This window comes from Eubalaena glacialis, chromosome 14 (genome assembly GCF_028564815.1).
Source record: "Eubalaena glacialis isolate mEubGla1 chromosome 14, mEubGla1.1.hap2.+ XY, whole genome shotgun sequence".
NCBI classification, from domain to species: Eukaryota; Metazoa; Chordata; class Mammalia; order Artiodactyla; family Balaenidae; genus Eubalaena; species Eubalaena glacialis.
Genome location: NC_083729.1, coordinates 14,229,082 through 14,238,237, shown reverse-complemented (window position 1 = coordinate 14,238,237; position 9,156 = coordinate 14,229,082).

Below are 9,156 nucleotides of genomic sequence, written 5' to 3'. Positions count from 1 at the left end.
CACCTCTTATATCTGCTTTACAAATGGCAGGACCAGAGCTTCTTATGGCAAAGTGAAGACAGAGGTAGGAATAAAAGCTTTACATTCATAAGTAAGGTAATGACTGGATATTAGAAACTGACTTAAAAGATTTCTAAGAGCAACGATAATTTTGGAAATGATTATATGGTCAATTCCATGATACACATCATAAATATAACAACATTCTCAAGGTATGTGAGAATCTCAGGGTCTACTCTTCCTTCTGGATGAGAGAAGATGAAGTATGGCATAGGAATTAAGAGCATGAGATCTGAAGCCCCTGGGTTCCAGGACACTCTGAACTTGCCATATGATCACTGTTTCCTTTGATAATGGATACATTACTGTCTTGATTTGTTTCTCTCAGGTCTATTCAATTTACTTTCAGAAAGCATAGGTTGAATCTTCAAGCAAACCTCAATTAAATTCATGCCCTATTATTTGCTGTATGGGTTTCTTTATATTTAGCATGTATATAAAACATAATGAGAAAACTTGACGTTGTCCTCGACACTGATTTCTTGGATTTGACATCAAAATCACAGGTAAACAAAACCAAAAATAGACAAGTGTGACTACATAAAACTAGAAAGCTTCTGCACAGCAAAGGAACAATCAACAGAGTGAAAAGGCTTCCTATGGAATGAGAAAAAATATTTGCAAACAATCTGTCTAATAAGGAGTTAATAAATAAAATATGTAAGAATCTCTTACAAATCAGTAGCAAAAAACCCCACCAACAACAGGTAACTCAGTTAAAAACAGGCAAAGGACTTGAATAGACATTTCTCCAAAGAAAACATACAAATGGCTAAAGGCATATGAAAAGGTGCTCAATGGCACTAATCATCAGGGAAATTCAAATCAAAACCACAAATCATCACCTCACACCTGTTAAGATGACTACTGTCATAAAACAAAAGGTAAGTATCAGTGCGGATGTAAAAAAAATTGGAGCCTTTATACACTATTGGTGGGAATGTTGACTGGTGCATCCACTACGGAAAACAGTATTGACGTTCCCCAAAATTAAAAATAGAACTACTATATGGTCCAGCAATCCTACTTCTGGATTTATATCCAAAAGAAATGAAATCAAGACCTCCAAGAGACTTCACCTCTATGTTCAATGCGGCGTTTCACAATAGTTAAGACATGGAAACAACCCAAATATCCACTGACAGATACATGGATAAAGAAAATGTGTTATATACATACAATGGAAGAAAGAGCCTTAAACAAGAAAGTCCTGCCATTTGTGACATGGATGAAACTAGACATAATGCTAAGTGAAATAAGCCAGTCACATAAGGACAAATAGTGTGTGATTCCACTTATATGAGATATCTAAAACAGTTAAATTCATAGAAACAGACAATAGAATTGTGTTTGCCAGGGGCTGGAGAGAAAGGGAAATGGGAAATTGTTTTTCAATGTGTAAAAAGTTTCTGTTATGCAAGATGAATAAGTTCTAGAGATCTGCTATACAACATAGCGCCTATAATTAATATGACACTGTGTACATTTAAACACGTTAAAAGGATAGATCTCATATTAAGTGTCTTACCAAAACAACAACAACAACAACAAAAACAAACCCACAAAAGGACACAAATAAAGTTTTAGAGGTGATGGATATATTTAGTACCTTGGTTGTGGTGATGGTGTCACAGGTGTATGCCTATGTCCAAACTCATCAAGATGTATATGTTAAATGTGTGCAATTTTTTGTACATTAATTATATTTCAGTAAAGGTAAAAAATGGAGATAACATCACCAACCTCAGATGATTAGAGGGTTAAATTAAACATCATATATAATATGTCTGGGGCACAGCAGGTGTTTGATAGTATTAAACAATAACCTTGTCATGTTATTGACACTGAGCTGTAAATGTGTATGCATACCCAAATACTTTTTCCTGCTAAGAATATACAGGCTGGAATTACAAAAATTAATTAAAGGAAATATGTCTTTTTGAGTGATTTAAATTATTCTACAATGAAAGTTTCTTCCAAATTCAATAAACACTAAAAAAATGAGAGTCCTGGATCCTAAAGGATATAGTGTGGTCTCTTCTTTGCTACTAGAAATGTATGGGTGTATGTACTACAATTATGTTTAAAACTTGCTTGGTGACCTTTTTAAACATGTTTATGTTTATAAAATTATATATATATATATATATATATATATACACACACTCACACACAGAGTTTATAATGTGAAAAGTATAAAATGTATGTGTATTGTGATGTGTGTATATATACGCTATCTATATATGTAAATGTAGATATATATGTATGTATATAAATATACACTTACATTTGTATATATATAGACTTGGTAATCTACATTTCCTTCCTCAGTCTACAACTCACCCTCTCCCTGGGCCCTCTCACTTTCAAACTTAGAACTGTTCCTTCAGGCATTTACCTCACATGTTTAACAACATACATATAATTGGTCTCTTGACTCATCTGTCATAAATATTATCGCTCATCTTCTTGTCATGCATGAGGAGAATTTTAGCTCTCTTACTCCTCCCTCCCCATTCCCACTCCCTTGTTAAATTGTAACCTTAGGGTTGTACTTATTGACTTAATTATTGTCTCTTAAGTCCCTGGTTCACATATTGTCTATGAATACTTGCAGGGCTTATACATAGATTGACTTACTCTGATAGTTAATTGTGTGGAGTTACTTTGAATAGATTTGACTTCATGTTGTTCCTCGTCACAGAGGGTGTAAACGACACTGTATTTTGTAATTGTACATAAAATAAAAAGGCAAAAACAGCATGAATGTATTTATTAATAAATATATATTGAGGTTTTTAGAATTTTTTTTCACTGTTATATTCCAGGTGGACAAAGTCACTCTTGATCTAACCATTTTGCAAATGATTGCAGTAACATTGCTGGATCATATGGCACTTCTATTTTTAATTTTTTGAGAAACCTCTATACTGTTTTCCATAGTTTCTGTACCAATTTACATTTCCACCAGCAGTGCACAAGGGTTCCCTTTTCTCCATAACCTCACCAACACTTGTTATTTGCTGTCTTTTTGATAACAGCCATTCTGACAGTTTGAGGTAATATTTCATTGTGGTTTTAATTTGAATTTCCCTGATGATTAATGATGTTGAGTATATTTTATTATCCCTGTTGGCAATCTGTATGTCTTCTTTGGAAAAATGTCTGTTTAGGTCCTCTGCCCATTTTTTAATTGGGTTGTTTGTTCTTTTGATGTCGACTTGTATAACTTCTTTGTATATTTTGGATATTAGCCCCTTATCAGATATATCATTTGAGAATATCTTTTCCCATTAAGTAGGCTGCTGTTTTGTTTTGTTGATAGTTTCTTTTGCTGTTCAAAAGCATTTTAGTTTGATGTAATTCCACTTGTTTATTTTTGCTTTTTTCCCCCTTGCCTGAGGAAAATATCCATATCCAAAAAATAGTGCTAAGACAAATGTCAAAGAGTGTACTGCCTATATTTTCTCTTATAAGTTTTATGGTTTCAGGGTTACATTTAAGTCCTTAATCCATTATGAGTTTATTTTTATACATGTAGTGAAAAGTAGTCCAGTTTGATGTTTTTGCATGTAGTTGTCCAGTTCTCCCAGCACCATTTATTGAACAGGCTGTCTTTTCCTCCGTGTATATCCTTGCCTCTTTTGTTGTAGATTAATTGCCCATATAAGTGTGAGTTCATTTCTGGGCCTTCTATTCTGTTCCATTGATCTATGGGTCTGTTTTTGTACCAATACCCCTATTGTTTTGATTACTGTAGCTTTGTAGCATAGTTTGAAATCAGGGAGCATGATACCTCAAGATTGTTTTGGCTATTAGGGGTCTTTTGTGTTTCCATACAAATTTTAGAATTATTTGCTCTAGTTTTGTGAAAAATTCTGTTGGTACTTTGGTAGAGATTGCAATGAATGTGTAGATTGCCTTGGGAAGTATGGTCATTTTAACAATATTAATTCTTCCAATCCATGAGCATTTCTTTGTGTTGTCTTCAATTTATTTCATCAGTGTTTTATAGTTTTCTCAGTATAGATATTTTACCTCCTTAGATTTATTCCTAAGAATTTTATTCTTTTAGATGCAATTTTAAAAGAAATTGTTTTCTTAACTTGGATAGTTTGTTTTTAGTTTATAGAAACAAATCAGATTTCTGTATGCTAATTTTGTATCCTACAACTTTACTGAATTCATTGATGAGTTCTAATAGTTTCTTGTGGTGTCTTCTATACTTAGTATCATATAATCTGCAAACGGTGACTGTTTAATTCTTCCTTTCCAATTTGGATTTCTTTTTATTGTCTGATTTCTGTGGCTAGGACTTCCAAACTATGTTGAATAAAAGTAGTGAGAGTAGGCATTCTTTTCTTATTCCTGATCTTAGAAGAAATGCTTTCAGCTTTTCTCCATTCAATATGATGTTAGCTGTGGCCTTTTCATATATGGCATTATTATATTGAGGTATGCTCCCTCTATACCAACTTTGTTGAGAGTTTTTATCATAAATGAATGCTGAATTTTGTCAAAAGCTTTTTTGTGTACCTATCAAGATACTCATATGATTTTTATTCTCCAGTTTGTTAATGTGATGTATCAGATTGATTGATTTGTGGATATTGAATCATCCTTGCAACCCCTGGGAAAAATTTCACTTGATCTTGGTGTACGATACTTTTAATGTATTGCCAAATTCGGTTTGTTAATATTTGGTTGAAGATTTTTGCATCTATGTTCATCAGTGGCATAAGCCTGATCTTTTCTTGTGGTATCTTTGGTTTTGGTATCAGGGTGAAGCTGGCCTCATAGAATGTGTTCAGAAATGTTTTTTCCTCTTCAATTTTCTGAAACAGTTTGAGAAGGATAGGTGTTGACTCTTCTTTAAATGTTTGAATTCACCTGTGAAGCAAAATTCCTGGAATTTTGTTTGTTGGGAGCCAATCGACCCATTTCTTCTAGGTTGTCTATTTTATTGGCAAATAATTGTTCCTAGTAATTCTTTATGATCCTCTGTATTTCTGTGGTATCAGCTGTAACTTCTCCTTTTTCATTCTGATTTTATTTATTTGGTTCCTCTCCCTTTTTTTCTTGATAAGTATGGCTAAAGATTTATCAATTTTGTTTTTCTTTTCAGAGAACCAGCTCTTCGGTTCATTTATTTATTTCTATTGTTTTTAGTCTCTATTTAATTTATTTCTGTTCAGATTTTTATTATTCCCTTCTACTTAATTTGGGTTTTATTTGTTCTTATTCTAGTTCCTTTAGTTATAAGGATGGTTGTTTGATATTTTTCTTGTTTCTTGTTGTAGGCTTGTATTGCTATAAACTTCCCCTATGGATCTGTTTTTGCTGTGGTTCCATAGATTTTGGAGAACTGTGTTTTTGTTTTCATTTGTCTCCAGGTAATTTTTCAATTTCCTCTTTGATTTCTTCAGTGACCGATTGGTTATTTAGTAGCATATTGTTTAGCCTCCACATGTTAATGTGTTTTTTCCAGTTTTGCAATTCCACTCCTGTATTTATCCAAAGAAAGAAATGATGACACTAATTAAAAAGATATAGGCACCTCTATGTTCATTGCAGCATTATGTACAATAGCCAAAATATAGAAGCAACTGAAGTGCCCATTGATAGATGAATGTATAAAGAGGATATAGTATATAAATACAATGGAATATTACTCAGCCATAAAAAGGAATGAAATTTTGCCATTTGCAACAATATGAAACAACATGGACTTAGAGAATATTATGCTAAGTGAAATAGGTCAGACAGAGAAAGACAAATACAGTATGATTCCACTTACATGTGGAATCCAAAAAACAAAACAAATGAACAAACATAACAAAACATACACAGAGTCATAGATACAGAGAATAAACTGGTGGTTGCCAGAAGAAAGGGAGTGTAGGGAGGAGAGAAATAGGTGAAGGATATTAAGAGATACAAATTTTCAGTTACAAAATAAGTGAGTCACAAGTATGAAATGCACAGCATGGGGAATGTAGGACTTCCCTGGTGGTGCAGTGGTTAAGAATCCACCTGCCAATGCAGGGGACACGGGTTCGAGCCCTGGTCTGGGAAGATTCCACATGCCGCGGAGCAACTAAGCCTGTGCGCCACAACTACTGAGCCTGTGCGCCACAACTACTGAGCCCACGTGCCACAACTACTGAAGCCCGCGTGCCTAGAGCCTGTGCTCCACAGCAAGAGAAGCCACCGCAATGAGAAGCCTGTGCACCGCAACCAAGAGTAGACCCCACTCGCCGCAACTAGAGAAAGCCTGCATGCAGCAACGAAGACCCAATGCAGCCAAATAAATTAATAAAAAAAATAATAATAATGTAATATCTTTGTATGGTGATAGATGGTAATTAGACTTATCATGGTGATCATTTTGTTATATACAGAAATATCGATTTACTTTGTTGTGCACTAGAAACTAACATAGTATTGAAGGTCAATTACAGTTCAACAACAAACAAACAATAAAACATAGAAGAAGAGATCAGGTTTGTGGTTACCAGAGGCAGGGGGTGAGAGGAGGGGGAATTGGATAAAGGTAGTCGAAAGATAAGATACAAATTTCCAGTTGTAAGATAAATGAGTACCAGAGATGTAATGTACAACATGATAAATATAATTAACACTGCTGCATGTTATATATATATATGTTAAGAGAGTAAATCCTAAGAATTCTCATCACAAGGAAAAAAATGTTTTATTTTTCTTTTATTTTTTAACTCTGTGAGATGATGGATGCTCACTAAACTTACAGTGGTCATCATTTCATGATGGATGTGGATCAAATCATTATGCACATACCTTAAATTTATACAGTGCTGTGTGTCAATTATATCTCAATAAAACCAGAAAGAAAACATAAGTAATGTATTTCCCTACAATAACATTAAAAACCAAGTGTATAATAGGATGATTTTTAAAATCTCTTATTATATTGACTATCCTGGTAACAAAAGTTCTAAAGCATCCACACATATTTGAGTGCATATTATCTGACAGATGCTTTCACTCATATTTTTCATTCAGTACTTAAAAGAGCTCTTTAAGGTTGGTGTCATCTCCGTTTTAGAGAAGAAGAACCAAAGGCAAAGCGATGGTAACTAATTTCCTAAGGGCACAGTAAATCTCAGACCTAGGATTTGGATGGACTTCTGTTTCCTGGACCAGTGCTTAATCCACTCCATCAGAGTTGACTTCTGTGGATTCTGCTTAAAATCCTGAGGTCATCATGACAACGTGACTCCTGTGTGAGACAGTCCAGCTTACTCCACAGAGTGGGGAGTGCAGCAAGAAACTACAAACAAAAGTGATCGCATTTTAGGCACCATGACAAGCTGTTTTACCTCATCTTTCCCTGGTTACTCCACACTTTAGATGTGAAAGGTCATATGTGCTCAGGGTCTATTGTCAAAAGTGCTCTTCTAAAGCCATCTCACTGCCCACCCAACCTCACCATAAGGGAAACTTCTTCCATTTGGTTAGAGTAACTCTGCTTCCTCTTGCCATATCCTCAGAGGCAGAAGAAATGACAGCTCATATTATCAACGACAGAATAACTTAGAGGATCTACATTTACTATCTCATAACACTTCTAAAACCTCTAGGACACTATACTCATCTTTACTTATGCCACTTCAGAGGTTTTTTTTTGTTCACAAGTGCTGCTTCTTCTCGTTCCCTGACTGCCTGGATTCCATAATTTTGCCTGCCTTGGCATTCCACCCACAGTTTATTACCTTTTTACTGAGCATAAACCATGTCCCAAACACTGTGCTAAACACTGAGAGGTAATATGATAGAAGAGAAATGGATTTTTCACTCAAGAAGCTCATAGTCACATGGAAGAGGAAAGTGCACAAATAAAACACTTTTATGAAAAGTGCTAACTGTACTGACATAGGTATGGGATAACTGTGGAGGCACTTAGGTCAGTCTGGGGCCTGGCACAGAAGTTAACTAATGTTAAATCTTGCAGAACAGGTGGGCATTGGCCATGTGAAGAAGCAAGTGGTGTCTCTTCTAAAGGTAGAGTCAACGGTAACCATGATGACCAGAGATGCTGGTGTTCAATCCATTCCTTCCAGCCTTCTCCACCCCCTTGGACTACTGGCTCCCAACCTTGTTAGAGCTGGGGCCATTTGGGGTCTAAGTTGATCCTGAATCTATTCTGAATCATGTATATCTTGGATTTTCTCTCAGTTTTAACGGTTCACAATCACTTATTTGTAATACAAAAAAAAACAAAGATGCTCTTCAAACCCAAGTGTTTTCGCAAGTTTGAGCAAATTCACTTGACCACAGAGCTGAATGTGAATTGATGTGAGAACTTAGTGTAAATACTAAAATGTTCTGTCACACAAATATTAGTGAGTTTGATTATGTAGTGTTGGCCCAGACCCTTCTGGGGATATATGCTCTGTATCACCATTCTGAAAACCCCATATCTCTGAATTTGGCTAATGGGGCTGCTAATCAGGATTGTAGACCTCTGTCTTCATTTTCCCTCATGCCTATGATGTAGAATCAATGACTGTGGCCAACGTTTTCAGTATGTACCGATATGATTGAGTCTCTTTCTCTATTTCCCTAATTCAGTTGTGCTGTGAGCGCTCCTTTATATGCAATTTTAAAACTCCATCAAGGAAATCCACTGAGACAGCAGCTGTTCCATTTAAAATGTTCAGAAATATCTCTGCTAGCTTAAAAATATATGATTTCAAAGACCTATTTAACCTTTGCACTGATTTTTCAAAGCAACAGTTTATTCAATTAAAAAGAAACATTTAAAAACAGATAATATTTTTTGCAGTATCTTAGCAACAGGTGATTGAACCCATGCCTAGAACTAGGAGTTGAGATTTTGCCAAAAGGGCCACATACTAGTGATATCTTCCTTTTAACAAATGGAATAAATCTAATATTGTTTTGGACAAGTTGTGCTGGGTTACATCATAATATGAAATTCTGACAACAGAGCCACACTACAGGGAGGACAAGCTAAGAGTAAAGGTTAGGTCCTATAGAACCCCACAGCTTTTAAGAGAGAAAAGCAAATACCGTGATCTCCTTCATGCCTAAGCT